Source organism: Ooceraea biroi, chromosome 5 (assembly GCF_003672135.1).
Source record: "Ooceraea biroi isolate clonal line C1 chromosome 5, Obir_v5.4, whole genome shotgun sequence".
Lineage (NCBI taxonomy): Eukaryota > Metazoa > Arthropoda > Insecta > Hymenoptera > Formicidae > Ooceraea > Ooceraea biroi.
Window position 1 is genome coordinate 8,869,873 of NC_039510.1, and position 27,166 is coordinate 8,897,038.

Here is a 27,166-nt window from a genome sequence, read left to right on the forward strand (position 1 = left end):
ACGGCGAGTCAATCGAACGAGTCCGCGAGAGTCGCGATCGCGAGACGCCGCGCCCGCGCCGCGGCTAATTGAAACAAGACGGCAAACGAGTTTCACTTTTCGACAAATTTCCTTCCGTAACTACTCGCGGAAAAGCAATTTATCGGCATAACGTGGACTGTCGACGAAACAATTTCATTGGATGCGGCACAAAGGTTTGCCACCGTGCGAAACAATACGAGGAATACCTGGCCGCTGGTATCGGATTATTCGACGTTTTCATTAGCCATTGACATCCGCTACGTAAAATATCGATTCGCCCGTTCTACGAACACGCGGACTTCTCTGCTCCGTGCATTAATATTAATTTTCGTGCTTTTACATTCCCCCTCGCCATTCGGCACACTCGTAACGTAGATTAATTGAAAAAGCCTGTTACCGAGGAGCGAGACAGTGGTTATTAATGGCATAACAAAATATCGAGCGGGTGCGCCACTGGGCCTTTCGAAACCCGACAAACATAAGACGCGAAAACTTTCGTGGGGCGTGCTCGGCGTGAACGAGATTTATGGCCGCTCACTACGGAAAACATTGTTTTCGATGAGGGGGACGATTTTGCATTATCCGATTAATGGCGGGTCGGAGAAAGTGTCCGTCGCTTCCACGATGTTTACCGAATTGCATGAAATTAATCAGCATCAACGCGATTAATTGCATTGGTATTCGACCGACGCGACGCCAAGGTGGGCCAAGATATTTCATCTCGATGAAAAGGAGTGCGAGTGTCCGGTCCGAATACCAAGAAAGAGAAAGAAAGAGAGACCTACGAGTTTCTCTGATTCGCCCGAAGAAACCCGTCATTAACGTAACGAACGATTCTTGTTGTTCACCGCGGCGAAAGCGTTTATTTCCACGTGGCACTAAATCTAAGCTTGCTTGCAGGTGAGCGAGAGCGCGGTAACGGCTTGGGGAAACAATCTCGCGTTTTCTTTTACTCGTGCCCGTAGTAAGCCGATGCCCCGAGCCACTAATCACAAAGGAATTACTGGTCGGAAAAAGCGCCCTTTGCCCGCGGAAGATTGTACCGCGTTCTGTAGCGAATATCCGATTCTTTCGATCGCCCGCGCCGTGTGAAATGAGATCGTGCGAAACGAGAGAGTTGATCCCAACTTTGTCTAGGCGCGAATCGCACGCGAGGATTCAACGTTGCGGTTCATTGATTTAAGAGGCTCGTGAAGAGCCAACTGCCGCTTACGCGTAATAACGCGAGGAAGCAATTCTGCCGGAGCTTCTCGGAACAAGTTAGGGGAATTGTCAAAGGCGATGGCAAACCGAGTCGAAGACAACGCGGCGGGGTCAATGTGGCTGCCGCTTAAGTGCCTCGTATTTGGTCTCGTACGAGACTACTACGCTCCAGAGGGTCACACTCCTCGTAACTCCACTCGGGAGCACAAGCTTGATACATTATGTGCCCTCAGTTTAACCGACGCAAAATGCGAATCGCGGTAGATTGTACGGGGCCGCGCTGACGTGTCCGAATGAAACAAGTCGCCCTCTCTGTGTCCCACGTCCGCGACCTGCGACCTATGCCCGCCCATTCGAGACAGACCTTTGTGGTTCGCGAGATATATTCGCTGATTGATTCGGCCAACCGATACCGTGATATCGGCTGACATTATCGTATCTGAACTACTGCCGAGCAATGTCTCGAGTGAGGGTATGCTTGATTCATGGACACGCGATATTGTTCTCGATCGTGTCGCCACAATGTTCGCCGATGTTTCCGACCAGCGCTTAGTACCTCGGCCCAATGGATGTCGACCCAAATCGGCTAAATTACACCGTGCGTCCACATTCGCGGCTACGGGAGATTTGTGGTTTGAAAAAGCGGGAAGCGGCGAAACGTAAATCCGAAAACGGGTCTGAAAATTTCTCGAAATCATTTCGAATGTTAATTGTTCAAATCAAGTATTTCGATCTTTCCTTTATTTCCTTATTCTTTCCCTTTCTGCTTTTATCATTATCGTAAAACCGCAAGTGTGCGCTCGTTTAACGTCAGATAAGTAAAACATCCTGAGGAAAAGCGATAATGTACAAGCAATACGGTAAATGGCATGAGCAACGAAAGCGAACCGCGCGAGCAGTGTCGGGGTGCCACGCTGACCGATAATTGCGCCTTTCGTTCTCCGGGTACCACGACCATCTCCCGCGCGACCTACCGCAACGATATATTTCGGAACGTCGGTGCCACTTACACGAGCGCGCCGGTTCCATCCCTCTCTCGTCGGATTCTCGCGTCGACATTCGCCGCTCGTCGAACGAGACGAACCACGTCGGATCTCTTCGTTCTACCGTAGCCTGTAAAAGCCTGTGGGAAAGAGCAATGCGAAACCGCACCACCGTCTTGCGGTACAAGGTGCTGGGAACATTACACAAAGTACGATGGAAAATAGTCAAGTTTAAGCTCCCACCCGAGCGCTATAATATGTATATGTATATAAAACCCAAGATATATATATACATATATATACATATATATAGGTATGCAAAATGTTTTCGCATCTTCTAAAAAAATTAAGGTTTCTTAAGTAATCTAAAGGCGATTGTTCTTTCGCGAAAAATTAATTCGCGACGCGCCAGCTTTTCCCTTCCCGCAGCTTTTAATATTCACAAGTTGAAGTAACTATCTAACTAGCGTTTAAATTAAAATTTTGCCCACAGTTAAAGTTGCCTGGAAAAAATATGGTTTTATTATGTATTACGTATTTTTACTTCGAGCTTTTTGCCACAAAAAAGTTTACGTTAATTGTGTCTTTCGGTGTTTTCGCGTAAAAGACAAAATACTCGCTTTAATATCATTCTTATTAAAGTACGATGGATTTAATAAATTACTATACATTTTTTCTGTTTAATAACTTTAAATGTTTGCTTTGTGTAGGCGTACGTTGCAAGCGTAGATTGCTCGCGTGTTTGCAGTGCATGTAAATTTTATATATTAATTATCCGCGTCTATGTATCGTAATATTGCTCCGCTGTTGAGAAACACATTTTATTCATTCTGCAAAGTGTACACATAACTACGGTAATGAAGTCGTATTCATATTCGCCGCATGGGCAGTATATTTACGGGGCTCGGTAACAGAGAGCAGAAACAATGCAAAAACTGCGCCGGTTCGACGGTTACAAAAACTCGATTATCTCGTCGTTTCACGTTCCACGTTGCGACTGACAAAATATCACTTTTTTTTATCCCCTATCTTACATCTTTATGTTGAGTGTCGAATAATTCTCTTTTTTATAATAATTAATAGGAACGGACTCTCGACGCCTAAAATCACACGGATGCGTTACGCATGAAATGCAAATACGATGTAATTATTCCACAAGTTGTCTCATAGCGTTCTGTATCCGTAGGCACCGACAGCGGGTGCCCAAAGGGTTAAAATTGGCGAAAAGTGGAGGGTAGGTCGCGTGGCACAACGGAACAACGATACTCGCGGCGCGAATGTGCGGCCGCGGATTTAGTTCACGGTGTCGCCACGGGTCACGGCGGCGCTGCGCCGCCGGCGCGATCGTCAGTCCGTCACGGGGTCGTGAGGGGTACGCATTGCTCTCGTCGATTGGCCGTGCCCGGGCCCGAGCGTGGTGACGCGCGAAAAGCACACGCCGCGTGAGAGCCCGGCCACACTGACAGCTCGCACGTCGTCGACATTGCGGTTGGATTTTTCTCACTGACGCGCGTTGCAAAAGTGTTGTGTGCTCGGTGAGATGACGCCAACTTGTGAACCACGGTAAATCGACTCTGGCAATCGACGGTGACGGTACGGTTTAGCAGAGGGTGATAGCAAGGACACCGGTGAGCGGTCACACGGCACGATAACGGGATCGGCGACGGGGGTGCGCTACTGTCACACACACGCATTAAAAGTGAGTGTTCTAGATGATGCCAAATCGTTGTTGACTCGGTGAAATTCATCATTATATATAGATATACCTGGGTTTAATTCAAATTAATTGCCGAAAATAATTCATGTCAAGAGTTTCTGTTTTGTTAATCTTGTGTGCTGATTGATAACCTGATAAAATAACAGCCTTATCACTTGTATTATATACGCTTGGAGTGTCTATATAGAGTTACGTAAGAGATATAAAGAACTAAATGAACAATTAAATATCAGAGTAATGTTACGTTTGATTCTTGCGTAGGGTTCAATTATAAAATGGGTATATAATCTGACACAGTTTAGTTTAACTACTTTAATAACATGCGGGAGATGGATCGATCAGAGAGTGAAGAAAACATTTCAGCAACTTTGCTGAAAACACGCGATGCATCTCTTCTTATTTTTCGTTATAACTTTTCCGAGTAATTGCATGCTTACAAGCATGGTTGTTAAGATAAGACGAGAAGATTATGAACGCAACGTAAATTCTTGGATAATTTGCGCTCTGAAGAAGAAAGCGAATATTTGAAGTAAAATACAAGTCAGCACTCCTACTTTTTATTGCTGATTCTAGTGTCAAGTTTTCCTCGGAGTAGCAGAGTAGACAATTATTATACCTCGAGAGATATTACACGAGAGATACACGTACGTCTGACACACTGACAAAGCGCAATCGATCGAACGGTGTTTTCTAAAGAGCTGCTGCGTTTTCAACGTCGCTGCCCTCGCGTGCACGATTCGTCTGCTTGACAGTAAAAAATGCAGAATCGGTATTTTGCGAATAGCAGAAAGAGGGCAACCGTCGTCAAGAGAGCTCATCGCGCTCAGCTGTCACCGTGACAGATCGGAGCGCGCGTTCGTGCCGATGATCCCCTGGACGCGGTCACCGGCCCATTGTACACACGGTGCAGTTTGCGTTCTATTATCGCTCGATGCTCGTCCAATCGCGCGATACGGGTTGCCCTTTCGACGAGCAATAGCGCTCGCGATGTCACTAATGCGGTAACCGCGTCACGCGCCTCTTTCGGCGGTGCGCGCGCGATGCGGTCGCCGGCGCTCCGAAGCGCTTTGTGCCGACAATTTCTCGGCAATTGAGCAGCTCCGCCGGCACGCAATTAATAATGCGGCCTCGCGAGATAGGGGTGAGATAAAGCGGGCGCGCGTACGTTATCGAGCACGGCTCGGGGGAGTTAAATGATCGCGATAGTGACGATGCGGAAAGCGTATCCCGCTGTGTTATCCGCAATTTCGTGCATTATACGTAGACGACATGTAGACGACACGTAGACGTCACGCTGCATGGGTCACCGTCATTCCATGACATTCAATCCACACGAGGAAAATAAGAAGCTTGCATGATATTTCGCTAGGAGTGAGGCGAATCAACGCGCATTAATGCGGCGCGTTAAGAACTTTCGAAATACACTTTGGGAGAACGTTTACCGGAAATCTACGACACAACCGCATGGGGATCTACGCCACTGGTTGCTTCCATGCGGACTAACTAATTCTCGTCACGTAAGTCCGTGTGCATGTGTGCGGCACACGTCGTTCTAGGTCTAGTAGAACGAGCTCTAATGTCGAACGACTCTTCCAGCTGATCTTTCGCTGAGCATTCGATCGGCAAAAATTTACGATTTTCGAAATTCGTTGCCTTGATTTTATTCGTTTATTGCAGCTCGACAATGCTCGCCGCGTATTTTCTATGAGTTTTAACTCCAACCCCAACACTGTCGGTCATAACATTTTCGCGATAAATTCATTGTGCAAATAATGAACTTTGAGCAATCGGCGCGCAGTTTGCCCGCACGTAGCAGGCGTACGCGCGCGGGCGTACATGCTTCGGCAAAATAGGTTCTCTTTGTGAACAAATGCGAATTGTACGTCGAACCGGATGTATATTTCGAAGCTGTGTAAATAGCACGTAGAGCTCGTGTTCCCGTATTCATATTGGGCGCGGCTACAGTGCACGTTGAATAATTCTATCATCTTAATTACCAAAGTTTATAGCGGAAATCAGCGCGATGGCGGATAATTGAATCCCACGAAAAGCGGAACGCGCGTATCCGCGCGACTCGCCTCGCTCCCGGGTGCGCTTTTCTTCGATGATGTACGGGGTTAGGCGGATTGTTGTAAATATAGCACGTCGGACGGTGACTAAAGGCGAGAACATCAATCAGCAGTCGCGAGCCATTGTGCTCCACGGGGCTGATAATAAATAGCGCCTTCCGTTCTCGCCAGTTATAATTCCTCTTCCTGATCGCTCTCGTGTCTTGTCTCTCGTCGGCGATGCCTTTTTCTCATTTTCCCCGCGCATACGAGTCTGTGTACGTAGTCTGTGCCGCGAAACAGGTGTCTAACTACCGGCCCCCGTTTCTGCAACTATAGCTTTGCGAGTACCTTTATGGTAGCTTTATTGTACTCCTTGCTTCCTGCAGATCGCTCGAATCCGTACAATTACACGTGAACTGCGCGACCGTAGGATAGTACCCACAACTCGCCTGTCTATCGATTAACCATTAGCGAAATTAATGGTACCCGTAGACAGTAGAATAGCGCTATAAGGCTTAAGAAAGCGAATTAGCTACGAGACACCCGTGCAGATTGCGCTAGTCGTGCGCGTGCGTGTTTATGTCCGTCTATACGTGATCTGCTTTCTGCAATGAAGCTACAGCAAAAAGACGCTACATCGCATCGTTTAATCTATCTTCTTGGAGACGTACGCGCAAAATGGCTTCATCACTTTTCTCCGATGAGAATTTTATTCTCATAAAAGACGTATCGAACGAGCGCGCATTGTAGCTCGTTATAGGGAATATAGATATTTCGAGAAATTGTTTTTTTAGCGTAAGGCACTCGGTAACTCGTCGACCACTCATTCCGTGACGGCCAGAATGTTAAACAAGTGAGATGACAGCGCTCACTGCTGGGAAAACTCTACGCTTGACTATTTTATGCGCCGCGCTTCTCCTGGCTCGAGAGTACGACGCTCTCCTCCCGCATGCGCTAGTTCAGTTTCAAACTTTAATTAAAAAGGTGGAGTCGCAATAAGGTCCTACCACCCCTTGGGCTGACCCTTACCCTTCCCTACTTGGCGAACCATCATCACTCGACCACCCTTCAGCCGCCCTTGTGTCCGAGAAGCTATTTTAATTTCATTCACGAGAAATAAACAGAACAATGAAATTACTCGACACTCGACGATCGCGAGTGTTGGCGCGCGTGCTCGTTGACGCATAGTCAAAGTATACATTTCCGCTATAAATGACATTATCCGAGTTAGTTTTCAGATAAAGATACAAATTATAGAAAATTGCCGCTTGCAATTACAGAAAAAGTACAAAAATTGTAAATGGCTAAAATGCTTGCTATACTTATTACGTTTTCCACCTTGCGCGTCGTTTGATTAAAATTAATTACTGCGTTTTTAATTATCACGAGAGACAGAATGAAATGTAAACACTACGACAACCGTTTCCAGTACAGAAAACTCATCCGAGCAATCATGAAATATCTACTCCATTTTATGTTATTTCATTAAAAAGAGACGGGACTTTTAACATAATTTTGTAAAATATCGGGATAGTAACGTAACGAAATTGTGATATGTACGAAATTACTTTAGCCATTGGCTCACGGAAGCTGCTCGCTGAACGAAAATTCGGAAAAGTCTGCGGTGAGTCTTTTCGGTTGAAGGGTAACCGACCCACTCGAGTGAATGTTCAGCAAACCGCGGGATTGAGGTGGCTGTTACCAAGGCGCGTCGATCTTTGATTAAGAATTCAAGCGGAATAAGTCGACTTTCTGATAAAAGACTCAATTTTCGATAACGTAAATTCGAATCAATGGAACATTTTTAATCATCCACGTTATTATCATTTTTGCAGTAAAAAGCAAAATCAAAAGCGTTATTTATGTGCGCATAACTAAAAGCTCCATACAAAATTGGCGAAATTACATGCGAGTTGAATTTAAGCGAAAAATCACAGTAAAAGGTGATTTTATTATTGAAATTATTCCGTTCAACGATTTCTTTATATACCAATTGTAATATTTTTAATTACCATGTTGAAAACAACATTATTATTTTATTATCAACAGATATGCCATTACATTAACATTGACACGCAATGATTCGCTCTAATCGGTAAAAAGAATTGTCAGAGCGGTTATTAACGATGATATCTCATACGGGATGTATCTCATGCGAAAGAGCAATTATAAGACTGGTCGGAAAGCATAATGATACTGGGTCATAAGTGACACGTAGATGTAACCGCAATTCATCGCGGCACTTTGTACCGGTGTCATAAACTGCATCACCGCGTCACACGAAAAATTAATCTAATCTCGCGTGCCCAGGAAATATTTATCGTACAATCGCCCGATGGTCGATCGCGAAGTGTCATTGCATGTACCACATCGTCACGATGAAACAGCTCATAGCACGTATAATGAATAATCGACTTGTTCCGCATCTGATCACACTTGCGAGATTACGTTCTCATTTTCTGCACGATATCATCAGCATCACGTGCGATTAATGCATCGATTTCCACCAGGGAGGATGCTCTTGCGACCATTTTTATTTTACTCGCGTAAACGAACGCAGACTTTTATAATTCATCTTTGGCTCCACAACTCGCTATCTATATATATATTTGATCTTTATCTTCCTTGCAGACAAGACTCAATTGTGTAAATAATTATACATTTTTCTCTTGATTATAACGTCAAAATCTTAATAAAATGTATCTTAAAAATTTATTCCTACCTACACGCGCATGACATGATAAGATGCAAATCCTGATAATGAGTCCATTATTCCTCAACGTTCCGCTACTGAATTTTCTGTGAAAAATTACGTCGAGTATAACGAGATTCGAGAATTCCATTTACGCTGATAAACAATTCATACCAATTCCATTAACGTTCATGAATAATTTTAATTACACGTTGTTTATATTTCGTTTATAATAATATTATATTTTATAAGTAATTTTATTTTGATTCATAAAATGTGTATATATTATTCGCTTTTCGCGAAATTAATACGTAACATTAAGTTTAAAGTTATATGCTTCGTGTGGAATCACGATCGGAATACTCGCATGTTCGCACAACAAATGGAAAGACCATTTAATCGAAATTCGCCAGGATCTATCCGTCGCGCAAGATTAGCAACCCACGTTAGTGATTAGACGAAAGCCTTCGGTTAGTCTCTTGCGAGTCCCAGCTGCCCTGGTATCCGCAAGCTGCCTTCCGGGTAATCTGACAAGCACTCGCGCATTCGTTCGTCACGGTTTATCGCCGCTGATCTCGTCTCTCGGGGCTGTCTCGAGTTGTCGTTCAAGGAGCGCAATGCAGCTCGCGGCACGGCCAGTAAAAGCGATTCGTTCCACCAATATAACGAAGCAGTCGATCCTGATAATGGCGTGGCGTTACGTACTTTCGAACCGGTGCCCTGCCTCGTCACTCGTCACTCTGTCTTCCATACTATGAATTCACGTATCGACATCTCGCTCGAAAAGCATCTCGAGCGTGAACAACACATGCATAAAACATAACATGACATAACATAATAACATGAATAAAACTTGCGCGTAAAAAATGCCTTTTTTAAATTTCCTTCGTCGTTTAACAAACTTGCAAAACTATATTTTCGCGGCGACTAGCTGCCACGTTCTTACAACATTGTATCAGAATGACGTTTATCAAATGCAATTCAATTCCGGGACATAATTCGCGAACCGGTAGAAAACGCACGTGTCCACTTTCGTTAACGTCCAGTCGTTCAGTATATAAACGTAATAAGAACATTTCTTTGGTACGCACTCGCCGCCGATACACGTTAACGCACAGTTGGCTTATTGCGAAAGTGCGTATTCAACGTGTACAAGTATTGCGTCATTGTAGAAAGCGTTTGACGGACGCGAGTAGGTGCAAACTTTGGACGACGACAAGTAATCCTGTCCAAGACTACATCCTCCACGACGCACAGGACTTCCCATGTTTATGGCGTGAAAAGTAGCCGCCTTGGTGTGCAAGTCTGATATTTGTTTCAATTAATCTCGCGTGAAAGTAGGAATTATGTATCATTAAGAAATACGAACGCCGCCAAACATTCATTATAGGATAACGTCAGCGAACTAGCACACCACAAATCATACATTTCTACAGACAGTTTCTTTTATATATATCGACAGGGAAATTGTTTGTCTAAAGATTCTGCATATTTTTTCAGAGACAAAATATAATTGTAGCCTATTATTTTATTACATAGCCATGCTTGCAGCTAAAGGAGCAGTTTTTCGAAAAAATTTGGTTCGCCTTCAAATAAAAATAATCAAGCGTCCGTGCTTACTTATACGGGCCCCCTTCGTTAACGTAATTACCTACGATAGTTTCCCGTAGAATGCATTTTCCCACATGAGCGTCGACAAATCATGTGACGATAAAACGTGCGCATATTTATCTTCATTACCAGGCGACAGCCGGTCATAAACATAATCAGAAAGTTCGTTTAAAGCGTGCGTAATATATTTATAGCTAGATAGCTTTTATGAATTATGAATGCGTATAGGATGCTTCTACAATGTCATCATGAAAATTGCTGCAATTTCCGGGCTGCAATAATTTTATTCGCACTCTTCTTTCCAAAAAGCTAAGAAGTCTGCTAAATAAATGATTAGTTGAATACATTAATGAAGCAGATTATAAACCACATCCGTTTTGCAACTAATACCAAACTTTATCAGATATGTAGTGCAGGAAGATTCTTCCGTGATCCTTCCGTGCCGCAAAACACGCATCGATGAAAAATATGAATATTCATCCTCATTATTACGAAACAGTTCACACATAAAGTTAATCAGAAAGTTTACTTTAAGCGCGCCTTACATATATCAGCGATAGATTATGAAAGTGGAGATCCATCGTACAGCGGAACTGCATCGGAAGTCTGCGAGCGCAAACTTCCGAAGCGCGATAACTCTGCGTAATTTAGTAGCCTATGTAGTAGGGAAAAGATCTTTTTCGCACTTGGTCGCGTATTAAAACAACTTAACAATATATTTGTTTATGCGGATAAGTCAGTTTAACAGATATAATAAAAATAAACAACGAATCACTTATCTTACCGTTAATACAAAAGAAAAGCTGAAAAGCATTTGAATCTTAAACATCTCCTTGTAAATAAAAAGAAACTTTCGCTAGGCAAAAGAAGAAGAAAAGAGTTTTCTCAACATTGGCCTATTAAATTTGTATTGTATCGTGTTGATTGGTTTATTAGATTGAACTTATCGTTATGATGTGCATTTTATATACATAGCCCACACATATACACATCCACACAGAGACAAGATTAGAAAGCCAACGCAGCAGAAGTGCGGATATATTTCACTTGACGTGTTACGAAAACGCATTTCCTCAGCAACCTGCATCGCCGTAGGAAGCGTTCGATGCGTGCGAGCGGACGTAAACTTCCGAACGAGGGATAACCGGCCCCCGGACAGCTTCTTCTGGGATTTGCGTGGGATCGCACGCACGGCACGTTTAATGCATGCGTGTACGTACGTACGTACGTAAGACGTAAGTATGCGTGTGCACCCGTGGTGTATCCGAGGGCAAACAGGAAGCGGTCCCCAGCAGGACCGGTCTACCGTTGGTCCGCGTCGCTATCTGTCCACGGCAGCGCGGCGCAAACATTTGTTCAGGACGGGGGAGGAAAAGCGGCGGCGGTGGCGGCGGAGAGACGCGAGTGGCGATGCGATATCGGTAATAAGATAACGATTGTCCGGTGAACTGCACCCGGCCTGTCTTCTCTCACTTCCTGTTTCACAGTTCCTGTTCCTTGCTTCCCCTCTGTTCCTCCATCGTGACTCTCCTCTTTGTCCTCCTCAGTCCCCAACCTTGCTGTACTCTTTGTGCACCGTTCCTCCTCGAAACAACGTGGACTTTTACAGCGTTGGCTCAAACTTACTCTATCGAAGGTCCTCGGGTCCTCGGATCCTCGGGGCTTTCCCGACCCGACCTTATGGCATACCGGTGTTTCAATATAGGCCACTTATTGGTTGATTTCTTTTGCCCAACAATAATCAATTTCGTCAAACGGCAGATATCGGCTATCAACTGTTTTTGTAAGCTGGAGGAATGCATACGTGTTACCCGGATGAATCGCGTGCACGTCGAACACGAATTTTCCCCTTTCGATTTCCAAGCGGATCCGTAATGTGAACGCCGCCACTTGACGACGGCGATTACGGCGCTCTTGGCAAGGATTTCTTTCGGAAGCGAGGTCTCCGAAAACGTCTCGGTTATATCGCGTTCTTACGAGTCTCATAATGGCACCCGTCTCTCGAAAGAAGATCTCCTCTTCTCCATACCGATATCTAAAGGGCGGAGAGAATACTCGACGTATTCTCCGGGCGCTTTATTCCGGCCTACGTAATACCGGCGGACAAAAGAAGAAAAGAAGCCCCGTGCTTACGCGCGTCGCGCGTGCTTTGTACGTTCGCCGCATTATGAGACGCTGGATTCACGCGTGATCCAGTGGGCAATAAAAAACGACAGTTCGTTCCCGAGCCTCCTCGGCGCAACAGCCCGCAAGGGGATGGACTTTTCTCTTGTCCAGCGGCGATAGTGAGCGCGTATGCGCGCAACTCGCACGCGACGGACACATGCAGGCACGGCACGGAAAGGGAGGCGCACGATACTGATGGGCGAAGGTCGGCTTCGGGTGTCGGCAGCATCACGGAACCGAGCAACCCCATTCCGCACGGTGTGAGAGTCGAGCATGTGGCAATAAACAATTTGTTACGTCGAGAGGGTCGAAGCCTGCAACGGCATACGCTCTCGCGCATTCTCTCGCCGTTTCTCTCCCTTCGTCTTCGTCTCCTATTCTCTCGTGGGTGATTTGGTCTCTCGCTTCCTTCTCGCACGCTCTGTCCGTTTCTTCCCATCTCACTCTATGACCACCCTCTCGACGCTCCGCTCGTTCACGCACGACGTTACTCCGCCAGCGTCGCTGCGAAGCAACGTAACAATCAATAGCGGCGCATCACGTTGTTTTCTATGCTACCACCGTGCGCGATCGTTAACCTTTCGATTATCGTTGCGGCAACCACGACAATCGCCGCTCTCTCCTACCCTCAGCCGGACCACGTCAACGACAACGTCGTTATACCACGGATCGCGCTGTTCCATCGATGATGTAATAGTTTAAAAACCGATGGATACTCGCGTAAGCCCGAGTGAGTTACATCTGAATCCCCTGCCGAACGTGTTATCCCGCTCTCCATTTTTTCGACGATACCGTGTATCCAACAGTGATTTTGCGCACATGTTCCAACGGAACATACGGAGAGTAAAGCCGGAAGGATTACCTGCGGCATTAACATGCACTTGGCACCTCATACATTAAAATGTCATTTTGTGATATCGTTTTTCTAACATCATTCCTTATCTTTCGCAGAAACTTTGCGCATTTTTGTCTCTCTCAGCCGTTAATAAATTCTCAAAATGAATATTCTCGGATAAAGACGCTTTACCGTTTTTCTCTCCTTCATCCGGATGTTTTATGTAATTTGCGTTATAAAATCAAGCTCGTTTGCGTTCAGGGATGCGTGATAGATGCGGGAAAAATAGATCTTTTTTCGTCCATTACAAAGATTCTTCGTAAACTGGCATAACTTTGTGGCAAAATCAAAGCAAACAATCGCTGGATACACGAGAAAAAAAGAATGATATTAATCCTGAAATTCTACCAGGAAATTAATGTTTACTCCTGATTCAACATAATCCTGTATGGTTGAAAATATCGTCGAATGTATCTACAGCTTTCTGACAGCAGTTTAAATAAATCTTATTTCAAAGCGTTCTCTCATTTAATTACGCGTGTAAGTGAAATGCTCAGCCACGACTCGCTCGGTGGTAGAAAACGCATGGTATCGCGGAGTTAATGAGAATCGAAGCCGGGAGCCTGGGAGGAGAAACGCCAGCGGTATATACGCGCCACGGACGAATACCTGCGAAAACGAGAGGAAGCGTTGGGAAAGGCTAAAAGTTTTTTTCCTCCCGCTGTGTAGCGCCGGTCGCCGACATTATACGCACGCAGACGATAACGGTGGGGAGGCGAAGCAGAAGGGGGAAGAGACGCAAACTCAAATGAGATCGCAGTATATGCACTCGTGAAAAGGAGTCCAAGAGGGGCTCTCCCTGAGTCTCTCGGATCATACGGCTGCCAATGCACACGTTCGCGCACACGTTCCTTGCCCCTTTTTCAAGGAGATACACGCACGTGTGCACGCTCCGATGTGCTCTCTTTTTGTGCACGAAAAACAAACGCGGATCCCGTTTTTGACGCGCACTGACACAAAAGTATTTTTATAATGGCGACGAGGATACGTGCGTAAAACCGATTTGCCGCTATCCCCTTTGCGAGAGAATGGAGGTAGTGGTCGCTGCGCGATCGTTGATCGCCGCGGTCGAAATCCTTCTGGATTGCTACGAAAGGATGTATCTATCTGCCATGGCAGCAGATTCACGTCAAGTTTTTACACGCCACGGAAGCTGCGCGAAAACGAGATCCACGATGTGAACGGCTAGTCCGCCTCGGGTCACCGCTTTATTTCCACACGGTGGAGCGTATTTTTGATGCGCGCGAGAAGGTTGTATTATACGACAGTCGAGAATTGCATTCCTCTCTCGGTATAATGCACTCGCGCTCCTTTCACACAAACATTTTTCATTAGCCAAAGAGTTGTCCGCGCGCCGACCGGTAATTGCACACATACGCTTTTATATTCTTCTATGAAAATGCATCTATGTATGAGGCTTGTGCATAATTTAGCAATTTTGCGAGCGGACTCGGTCGTTTTTCCGACCATTAAATCGCCTTTGACGTGCAGTGATCTAAGTAAAAGCCGTTTCGTACAACAAGGCACACACTATCGTATATCGCTTTTTCACGGGCCACTGTGCCGTATTTCATTTAAGTGATAGATACAGGATAGACCGGTATTTCTTTCCCTGGAAATTGCCCGTCCTGCCAAAAGTGTTGCTAGAAAATTCTCGAATAGACAATACGATTCAAATTAATCCATGCGAGTTTCATATTATTTCAGATAAACTTTGCATACAATGTACGGGTATTTACACATACCGGTTTAAAGTTTTATTTGAGAATCGCTATGTGTTGCACGCGTAATACCGTTTCGTATATGCCTTTTTCCTATCATATGTTTTTCCTCTTATCTAGTGCTGTGAGTCTCTCTCTCTCTCTCTCCCTCTCTGCAAGAAAAATACGAGAGGAAAAAAATATTTCTCTCTTTTTCACTTTTCATTTTCATAAATATCGAATAATCCACTAACCCCACAAATGGGAACGTATAATTTCGTGATCCCTCCCTTCTGAATTCTTCAGTGTTGCACCTTGCAAAACCGCTCTCTCCGCCACGTGGAAACCCGTTTCGCCAGCTCCGTCACCAATCTACGTCGGGCATTTCCGCTAAAACCTCCGTTTCTACCTCGTTTCCACAAACTCCAAGCACGGAGTGACTGACGCGTTTGTCGGCTCGTGGCGATGGAAACTAACGACAAGCGCGGTAACCAAACTCCATTAATCAAGCGGCATTCGTCGCTTAATGAAAAGGCCAAATATCGCCTACCGTGAATGAAAGATAGCTGCTTGCGAAAACGATTTAAACTGCCAAAGAGCGGGCAACGTGCAAATTTCGCCGTGATTGGTGAGGATGGGTGGATCGGATTCCATATGCTGCAACGAAACGAATCCTTTTCGCACCCGATTAGTTATTGTTCTAATGGCAGTATAGTTTAATAAGACGTTGCGATTCAAAGCGAATCGTTACGTACGAATTTAGCGCAAGTAAGGGCACAACTTTATTGTTAAGGGTGCGATAAGGGGTGACTTGAAACGAAATTTTTAATGGTGGCCGTCGCACCAACCACTTTTCTTATAAGTTACGCGCTACTGTAAAAACTTGGTCTCGCGGTACGTAATAATAGGCAAGAAAAGCCCAGCTCTCGTATCTCGGGTTCTATTAAAAAACTTGAGACCAAACTATTCTAATAAAATGCAGGTTGCACGTCGAAGGTACACGCATACGTAGCCCTTTTCGTATATAATTGGAAAAAAGTTATAAGATTGAAGCAGGATATAAAAAGAAAAAAGTTATATTGGTCGCTACTTTTAAAACGTGATATGCATATGAACATGAAGCGCAAGAAGTAAGGAAAGCTTTATTCGCGATGGGCATATAAGTAAAAACTTTATCGCGGTATCGTAATTGTTCTAATAATTATTGAGTAAAGTAATAACCGATAATAATAATTATGACTGAAATAATTATGTAAAGATAGATATGTGAATTCTCGTTGAATATGGCGAAAAGATAGATCCGCGCATGGAATGCAGAGGTATTTATGTTACATCGTATAATGTCATTGCAATAGAAAATAGAAACTAATAATTATGTTAGGCAAATAGAACGTTACCAACATGAAAATATTTTATTCGAGATGCTAGAAATTTGTTGACTTTTATTGTACATAAAAGAGCGTATAATTTCAAGCAATTTGCAGTGTGTAAGGACACGTAATATTATGTTATATTATACATTGATCCCAATACATTGTATCGCGTTACGCGCTAATTGTGCAATTACACCGAAATTTGAATTCAATTCTTCCACCTCTTAACACCGAGGCGTTTACTATCCACGTTACTACCCAATACATCGGCGATACTTGGAATTGCACGTTAATTAAAATTCGATGTACGCCTCGGGTTTTCGGCGTCGCGTAAATAAAGCAAAAATTCACGCGACATCCGCATCGCATTTGAATTTTACCAACGGCTATTCGAGGCTATCCCACTAACATAGATGGCAAAATCGCTCTTCATATACATAAACGGGCCTTCTCGCCATATGCATATGCACATGAGAGTCGTGCCAACGGCGCGTGTGTGCCTGTGACACGTGCGCGTCCCCGTTCATCGTCGCCGTCGCCGTCCTCGTCCTCGTCCTCGTCGTCGTCGTTGCTGTCATCGTCGTCGTTGGGAATCAATTAGCCCGACATGCACCAGTACCCCCCGGAGTTACGTGTAACACCTTCCCTGCCGTGTGCACGGAACACTTTTCGGCATTTAACACCAGATGGCATATACAAGTGCAGCACACATGCGTGCGTTTATATGAGTTATTTTAGTAGCACCGCTATCCATGATAATAGGATAACGCCGCTTCTAGAATTACACGGCGAATCTCGGCGACCACACCGGTAACTTCCGGTCTTAATTACCGAGATAATGAGTCGCAAAACTCGAAGTAGCCACTTTTCGATAATACGCTGGCACGGCTACCACAACGCCGCAAATAGCGTCGTTATATTCAACACACGAATTTATGTCTTACAGCTATATTCACGTCGCACTTGCGCATTCGTTTCGTTCATTTGCGATTTGCATTCGTTTGATCAGTAACGACATAATTACTAAATATAGATAGTATTGGCTGGAATTACGCTGTGCGAATACAATATACTATCGATCAATAAACGTTCGCAGCTTGGCACATTCGCGATAATAATGCACCTAAACGCGCTCATTGCTTAATATCAGCGATATTCCAACTCCATTATCGCTGTACCACAAAATGCAATTGCATCCTGATACATTTTGAACGCAGTTTCGAATAATCTCACGATTAACGTCTCCTATGGATGCGTTTTATCGCGGTTGTTCGAGAAAGCAACTGCCACAATCGCAGATCTCATTATGTATAGACTTTTCCCGAAATTTTCACCATCTAATCTCGAGCGTCACGAGACGCAGCTGATCAGCCCCCTCGGGAGAGGAAATAACGCTTCGCTATTTTTTTACGCGAATTTGACGAACGAACGGGAGCTTGTCAGTATGACGCGATGCTCTCGGAAGTCCGCGTACACGTAAATGGGCTTGTCCGTTCATTCGCACATTTCCAGCGGACGGAATAGCTACGAGCCTGTGTCCATCGGCCATTCAGCTTCGGGTTTACGCGCGTATGCACATGTAATCCCCGCGGGGTTTATAGGCCACCATCGCGGCGTGCATGTACACAGCGTTACATATCTCCACGGTGATCACCGACGGTGGATTCCCGTTCTGTGTCGAGGCCTCTCCCCCTCTTCCCTAGCCATCGCGTCGTTAATTAAAAGCGACCGCGTCCTCGCGACCGAACCCAACACAACCCGCCGCATTTTTAGTAGCTGTTTCCAGTGTCAACGCAATGGCAGTATCTCTCGATCGCGAAAGCTCGCTTTACGATTCTCGCGATTGAGCGCACCGATAGAGATGTTATCGCGTCGACGCTCTCTCGGCCCGTTTATTTCCTACGGCGTTATACGAAACGAAAAATGAGGAATGTGGCGTTTATTACGCGGCGCGAAATAGCGCCCGAAACAGCTTAATCAGAGTGAGAGGAAGAGAGAGGAAGACAGAAAGAGATAAAAAAACGAGCCAAATAAAAGCGTGCCGGGACGAATCGTCGACGTGCCAACGAACGTGTTTGCGATTTCTGCCTCGCACGAGCCATGCCGCGTAAACGCCGTAAACGCGTCGCGCACGCGTGCGTAGCGGTGCATCATGCGCCACGACGCGACGGAACGGTACGCGGCAACGTCGAGGGTCAATATTATCCGGTCCCAAAATCGATCTATAATTATTAAGCAAACACGATGGGACGGCAGGCTCCCAAAGCATGCCTGGACAAATATGATTACATCGTTGATGTGAACATTCCGATCAATATAAACTGCATGTGGTGGCATTCTCTACCCAATTAAGCTCGTACGGATCTGCCCGCGCGTACGTGAAAATCAATCCTCATTGCCCGTGCATTGATGATATCGCCTAATTAGCTCAGAAGCCGGCGGCTGCCTGCAGTATACGCCCATGCATAGCCACTGGCAAAAACAGCCATCCGCGTTGCGTGCGCGTAACCAACGCGTGTCTCTGTTTGTAGTCGGGTTTACGTCTCGTTCCCGGGTCACTCGATTCAATTTTTCGTATTGCCAAAACTATTTGCGTGGAGTAAAGAGAAAACGATACAATATCCTTGTATCGTTTCAGTTGCAGCCCTTTTTTTCTCGATTTTCCGCTTTGCTGCTAGCTGCTGTGAATAATTATGCATCTGTACGATCGCGTCTTGCTTGTTATTGCTTGTAACTTTCTTCCGTAAGGACGTTTGCGTTGCGTAAATAATACTCGATAACGTGAAACGTAAACGTGAATGTTGCGCGGAGGATCTTTAGAATTACGGGCGACAGACGCATCGTAACGCTGACTAAAAGTGTTTCCGGATATATATCGCAATGCTATTCATCGCGTGCCTAATTAACAGTGCCCCGTGGCATTCTGACCCCGGCATTGTGCCGTGCGTCGCGGCGCCCTTTTGCGAGCCGCGCGCGAGCGCCGAGAATTTAATTAACCTGTTCTGCATTTGATAGCCGACGAAAACTTCCGGTCGGTGTCTTTTGTGAGGCGGTCGTAATTAATATTCCTTGAAAGCGGCAAAGAGCGGAAGACTCGACCGAGAGAAAGGCAAATGCGGGTCGGACTGCTGCGAGGGTAGCCCGAAACCTCGGCTGTCGAGTATCCTCTCGAAATGGATCAAAAGAGTTATCAAACCGCGAGCTTATCGGCGTAGTTTGAAACGTTTATGTGACTGGATGCTGCCTGAGAAGAGAACAAGCGTCGCCCGTATCCCCGCGACATTTGAAAATGCTTTTGCAATAACACCGAAAGATATCATCGCATCGAGACTTGATACGATAGAAGAGTTCATCGGACGACGTAATTAGACAAACGCGGAGAACGCGATGCACTCCTCGCAAGCTGATGGAAATATATTCATGACCGCGTCGGTGTTATCGAGAAGTACGGTGTACGTTGCTCGGAATGGATTGCGGCTCATCTAACGTACGAGTTCGTCTTTGTAGGAAATATCGTTGGGCGCAAGCACGATCTTATTACATTTCCGCCATGAATCCCATCGAGATACGCGCGGGATGGAGCATAGTGTAAGTCACCGAAGTAAGATAATGGAGAGGAAAAAGTGCGGAGGGTACAAGGGAGATCGTATACGCGCGCGAAACACGGCAAAGCAATTTCTGTACAACCACGTTTTCTCGTTTCCGCGAAGGGGGTCTTCGGCGAGGAAGCCGAGGAATTTACATGCACGTTTACATGTGTGCTCCGTCCGTGAAAAAGGATGAACTCTCATGAATGGTCGAGAGACTCGCGATTCTCTTTTTTTCCGGCTGTCTTTCTCTCTCCGTCTCCTTTATTACGAATTATGCCGTGGCCCGGATGGCTTATCGACGGCTTCCATGAAACCTGACGAGAACGCCGAGCGCTATCGATTTCGCCGTCGTTAATGATAATCAATGCCTGGCACGATGAGATTTCGCTAATGGAACATAATATACCGGCCGCGCTATCGTGGTATTATTACCTCATTTCCCGAGCAAAAGACACTTTTCGCAGAGTGCCCGCCCGAGTCTGTGGGATTTTTATCATAACACATTGATGCTTTTCTGCTTGCCATTAACGAGGAAAATTAATTTTACTCCGTGTCAACGAATTGTACAATTTATTTTCATTTTCATAACGAAAAGTCCATTACAATGGTGCTGTATAAATGGCTGTAAAATTGGTGCAAAGTATCCCTCGTTATCCCATTTTCTAGCATATATAATAATCGCACGAAAATTGGAAAAATGGAATGAATCTCAAATTAAATTAACTGACATAAGAAATAGCGTGACATTGTTGCAATGATCGTCAAGTGCGATGTAACGTTTATACTATTGTACGTATACGTGTAGATTTACAATACCCACATCACTATGCCATTTATCGCAAATTGCAGGCGCCAACGTATTCCGTATTCGCTTATCGGCTTTATTAATTGCCCGCTAATCGAGTACCGCGAATAAAGGCAAAATAATTGCATCTCTTTCACTGTCTTTATAGAAGGAACTACATCTGCCTGTCCTACTTAATAATGCTCGCTTATCCATATTCCGTCGTTAATTACGTCCATACAAACTAATACTGCGCTTTACAGCTGACCTCATTTCTCTTTCGCGTTATATGGACGCAATATTCATGTACCTTCCATTGGTCGTAATCACGATCTATGCGATGTCAGAGCAAATTAAATGATTACAAAACAAATACAAGTTCTGGCATAACATAGCATTATTATAATGACCGTTTATTGAATAAAATTAAAGTAGATAAATAAAACGCGCGATGACATTACATGACGCGTAACGCACCGACAGAATTCAAAACGCCGAGAAGCTCTAACTGAGATGCATCTATCCATCTTTGAAGGAGAAAGAGGGGAAAACAGCCAAATCCCACGTGTATCGCAATGCGCCACGATAAAATAATCTCGAGTACACAGATACACGCCGTTGCTTTTTCCTTCTTATCGCAAAAGCCGGCTTGAGCCGTTTTATCTCGCGAACAGGAGAAGGAAGTTCGGGTGGAACTGGAAGGGAGGAGAAGGCAGAAAGAGAAAGAAAGGGAGATAGAAGCAAAGGAAATAAACGTGCGACAGCCCGATTCGCGCGAAGAATCATGACGTTCCCCCGTGAACGCCCATGCATGTGCATCTCCTCGCGCAACGGAAAAGAGGCAGCTCTCTTTTCTCCGTAAGAGAGAGGGGCCAACGACTCTCTACATATTTATCCCTCCAACTCCCCAACTCCATCTTCGACAGGCGGAAAGAACGAAAAGCGAAAGAGTGCGCTTCGCCGTCTCGTCGCTGACCCAGGACAATGGACCAGGATTTTCTTAACGACAGATATGAGTAATAATACGGGGAATGATGTCTTATAGGCGCCGTCATTCGCCTTTAAACGAGACTCAGCGACAACGAGTCTTATCTCGACGGTCTATTGAGGGATCACTGATTGCTCTCTTCGTTGCTTTTAATTTACGGCGAATAAGGCCGTGAATGACCGCGCGCGGAATAACGAAACGCCGTCACGTCTCTTCGCACACGCATGGCCGTCGCATAACTCACGACAAATCCGATTCACGGAGAATGATTGTACGACTGCTCATAGGCCAGCCGACGCTGGTGTGCAGGAATGAGTTATCACCCCGCCGCCAACTTGGAGCTCTGTGAGATTAATTTCTTTCAGCGTCTGCGACGGAACTGACGGTCCTCGTTGTGTAAATGCATTCTTCTCCCGCAAAGGAGTTACGCAATATGCAATCAGTGATTTCGTGGAATCATGAAATTGATACAAATCCAAATGAGCGATCTTTATAGAATAAGAACGATAGATAGGCATACAAATCTATTTCTAAAGTTTATCTCGACTTTCTTAAATGCAACTTTTACATATCACAATCATGACAGTTACACTTTGAGTTCATCTTAAGAAAACGCGTTTTCACGTTCGCTCCATACTCCGAAATGGTATGGGCCCGCTGTTTGACCGTTTAAATGCTTCACTCGTTCGCGTTGTACGTTCCTTGGACAGGCAACAGACATATTTCCAAGATACCATTCTCAGAACTCGGTAGCAGGCGAGGTGTCAGTCTTAAGAGTTGATGTTTATTCAAGAATACACTTAAATAATTCATGCTTGACACGAATGAGAGATCGCTCGATCTAGATACGCTGCCAACGTTCTCCTCGCTCGTAGACATCCAATCACACGTTACCGAATACTTAAAACTGTTCAACATGCATGCTCGTACCGGCTGAAATATAAATGAAGCGCATCTCCAAGACACCTGAATAATTACTCAAACCAAAGTTGGAGCCGTGATGTGGCTTGTAAAATTCGCAGTGACTTTTACATCGTCGTCATTGCGCGTTCGCTTTCAGGTCACGAGATAGCACAGAAGATGACGAGAAAACGACTCGACGCATCTCGCGTCACACTGGCTAAAGCGGAACCGGTGCGCCGTGGTGTCACGTCGCATCTCGCGTCTGCGGGCGTCCATTTACATAACGAGATTATTTCATTTTAGCCGCGAATGGAGTCGTAACCCTATATGTAAATTTGAGACACGTGAAAGGCGTGCGATCGGCGTGTTTGAATACAACGACCCTCGATCGTGATCGTGCACGCCCTTTCGGTAGGATTTCACGGCGGCGTGCACATGCACGGGGTGGTGCGCTCGTCGTGACCGAGAAACTCGATGACTGTCATAATCGCGTTCGCTTTTCTCAAAGGCCCGATGACAGATAAGAGAATTAAATTTCGTCGCTCCCATGAGACATCACGAGACTGAATTAATTGCTCATGACATTTCTCCATTGCACATAATATAATATCTATGGACTTTTCATTGTGACATAAATATACACAAGAAATTATGTACGTGAACAAAAAGTTATTTACCAATGATATTCTTTTATTTCCTGCTATTTACCGCTGTTGAACTGCAATAAATCTCCCCTTCTTTTGAAATATACCGAAAATGTGCCGGATAAAGCTACGTCAATACGATAGGTATCGATCCGATTCAAGTTAGAAGAACGAATAATTCAACGTCACGTAGGAAGGTAATCTAATCACGTAAACTGATTTATTCATAGCAGACTCAAAGAAAGACGACAATAATCCATAACGATGATTTTATTAATGATGCGACAATATTTATCCATATCATACGCGCTCGCAAATGTAGGCGTATTACTAACAGAGGCTTTGGATATTGCGTTAGCTAATTATCCATGTAAATGAAGCAACCGTTATTCGAATAATAGAATCAACTACTCAACATACACTAGGATATGCAATTAACCCCTTCATCGCACTAGTAGCCATAAATTCATTGATGTGATAAATTATCTCGACCAGACAATGCGATCGGGAACAATCGTTATCGCCCTTATTGTCCGATCAAAATATATTCACATCCCGTTGCATATAGATATCACAATATTACCAATATCTTTATACGTAATTTTACCGTCGCGTAGAGACAATCTGTTTGAATGCCAAATAAAAGTTATTTACGAATATTTATTCACGTGACTAATTCGAAAATATCTGCATGTGTACAAAAATATGTATATCGACCTCCATTAAATTTTTAGCAAATTTGTAATCTCAATGTGTGTTACTTACGTGAATCAAGTTTTACAGAACAAAATTAACGATTTCTGTCTCCTTTAAAATGTACCCATTCCAAATCCATATGATACTTCGATTCATGAAGCTGGCGATATTATATCCTCGTCTCGAGCGGTTAGCCAGATTTAACCGGTCGGGCAGCATGTCGAAAGTTATGCGAAAGTGGGCCAACTGGCCAGAGGGCTTCGTTGGAGGGTTTGTAATCGCGTGTAAGCTCCCAATGCTCATCCCCGTCCGTCAGGATTTTCCCCGGTGGGGACGGGGAGGATTCATATATCGCGGTACAAGGGATTGCACGTAACGCAATGGTACGCTCTGCATAGTTACACGAGACACAAGATGACAAAAGGAAACTGGACGCGTATGTCGAGACGAGAGAGAGAGGCACTCCGCAATGCAGTAGCGAATTTCATCGAATTTTGTAGTGAATGCAGCTGAATTTGCGATATTAAAATTTCTATCGTATTATAAGTTACAATTATATGATAAACACATGTGATAAAAATAAAGTAAAGCATACTAAAATTGACATGATTTATTTAGGATATAAACAATAAAATTGATAAAGCAATTTTCCATCCGTTTGATAAAAATGTTATTATTAACCAATTTTATGTACTTTGTTTTATTTTGGACATTTTGTTTATACATGTATGTAGTATACATTGTAAAAACAAAATTATTAATACAATTAATATCAATATTTGAAATTTGCTTTGTAGATATTTTACATTATATTTTACATAGCAAAGGCAAAGCAGAAACTGAAAAATATTCGGAATATAAAACCGACCTCTACTACGAAGGCTCGAACAAATTTCAGTACCGCGCTTTGTTCGACTCGCTGAATCATTAATGGGCACCGCGTCCTAAAAGCGCAGTTGTTGCATATCCAACGTAACGCGAAGGGAGTCGGACATCGGGTGTGACATAAATATGTAATATAATGTGCCGGCGTGAAAAATGTACTCCGGATTATAAGGGCAGGGCGCAGCTCTCTCTCTCTCTCTCTCTCTCTCTCTCTATAGCGCGTTGTTGTCTGTCATTCTGCTCCGTCCAATTTTCCAACGTTGCTTGCGCGGCAAAAAGGGAACGTATCACGGCATACTACTGTAGCAGGCGAGCGTTTAAACGGTAAATAATTTTTATCTAGCCGACGATGATCAATGGAGATAAACGATTCTTTAATCGAATTAAACGCCGTTTCAATGCGGCTAATTCTCGCATCGGCAACTTCGATCGGAGTTCAGTGAGAACAAATAGAGCGCAAACACGGATCAGAGAATTAACGATGGTGTTACTCAGCGCACGTCAAATTATTTAACGACAGAGGATCGTATCTACAAACCTCGGAGTCTTGTGCGGAGATATTCCAGTGGTCTTGCGCTCCAAAAATATTTACGGCAACGTGTCAGTGAGATATCTTACGAATAATCTTGTACAAGCGAATTTTCTATCCAACTTACCACAAACGAATAAAGTGCAATTTACAAAATTGACAAGGAGCTTATTTCATCAGCCTTTAATTCCACATTTCCATGAAAGCTAGTCGTCCAAGGGCAACGGTCGCGTGCCTTTCTCTTGGACTCACGGCAGATGATCGCATAACTGATGTATCGCCGATATTTTTTTCGTTAGACTATTACTACTATTAATACGCTCATAAATCTGAGTGGCTACCTCGTTGAAAGGGATCGGGCGGATTTATCGTTCGGCAGGTAGAACGATATGACGATATAACTCTGGCACGAGGACGTAAGGGGAACGACCGACTCTCCTCTCCCTCTTCCTCTCCCTCTCCCTCTTGATTTGCCGTTCTCTCGTTTTCTCTCGTGATCTACCTCGCGCCATTTATCTCGCTCTTTTCTTCTCGAGGGGTTCGAGGTTGCGTCGAGCAGATCGGATGACGCGGATGAGCGCAGCGCGCGGCACAATGCAACGTGGCAGATGTGCCCCCGCTCAATGGAATCGTAGGTACCCCGGTTTTCTCTCTTCTCGAGTAGTCGCGCTTCATCCCCCATCGCTCTCCTACTTCCTTTTTCATCCGAGAGTTTCATCCCTTCACTCCTTCTCTGTCCCTTTCTCGCACATGGCCGTTACCAGGTCGCCATTTAACATCTCTTCATCTCTCTCTTTCTCCCCGTTCGACTTTTACCGCTTTCCCCTCTCGCACACTCGTCGCGTATACCCGCGCGAATTAACGAACTCGGCCACGGATTTCTATTACGGGGGAGATCCGGCTCTCTCTCTCTCTCTCTCTCTCTCTCTCTCTCTCTCTCTCTTTCTTTCTTTCTTTCTCTTTCTCCCTCCCTCCATTCCCGGGCCTCGCCAGCTCGGATATAATAGATTCGAGGCGACAGCAATTTCAGCAGATATGAGAGTCCAAACGAATCGACAGTATTCGCGCGATTACACTCTTTTCCTCTCCTTTTCCACGGCAGGCGCAATAAACTTGCCTCGTCTCCTCGCCGGGATTTTCCTGAATGAACGGTATGCACCTGAGCTCCAATTCCGGCGCTCAATGTGCTTAAAAATCCGGGATGCTATCCGCGAACGCAATCATTTCTGGCGCATGTGCGACGTCTCGTTAATTTATTGAAATGTGTCGCGCGGATTTTCTATTAAATTCACGCGCTACTCACTCTTCGTGCCGCGTTTGTCCGTGCTGTCGTGGTACAAGTAATTTAAATGTCATAATTAAAAAGTGAGTTATATACTCGTACGTCAAACTATAATGTACAACATAGTATAACGGGGAAGGTAAAGGGTAATGCTAGGATAATTAAAATTTTTTAACTAAAGTAATACAACATCAAATTCGGTAGAATTGGTTACTGTTCGAGTCAAACGTCTTTGTCAATTTTTAACTTAATTACTTGAATTTTGCGAAGCATTTTGACAAAAGACTCGTGAAATCCAAGTTATTATAGTTGTAGAAACATATTTCCCGCATATCGAATGCGTGATCGTCGTTACATATGGTATTACTTGTTTGCTCCTCTCGCCCGGAACCCCAAGTCTTTCACCCTCATAGCCCCAGACGTGCGAATGATTACTGGCAATACGAGTACCCC

General features: G+C 44.7%; 1 protein-coding gene across 2 annotated transcripts in view; it reads left to right on the top strand.

Annotated features, from left to right (window-relative positions):
• Positions 1 to 3,562: 3,562 nt before the first annotated feature.
• LOC105284816 (discoidin domain-containing receptor 2) overlaps positions 3,563 to 27,166 on the top strand; it is a 119,031-nt gene continuing 95,427 nt past the window's right edge. For both annotated transcript variants that reach the window (XM_011348606.2, XM_011348607.2), the window contains exon 1: positions 3,563 to 3,906. The gene's annotated coding sequence lies outside the window, so the exon portion shown is untranslated. The remainder of the gene's footprint in view (positions 3,907 to 27,166) is intronic.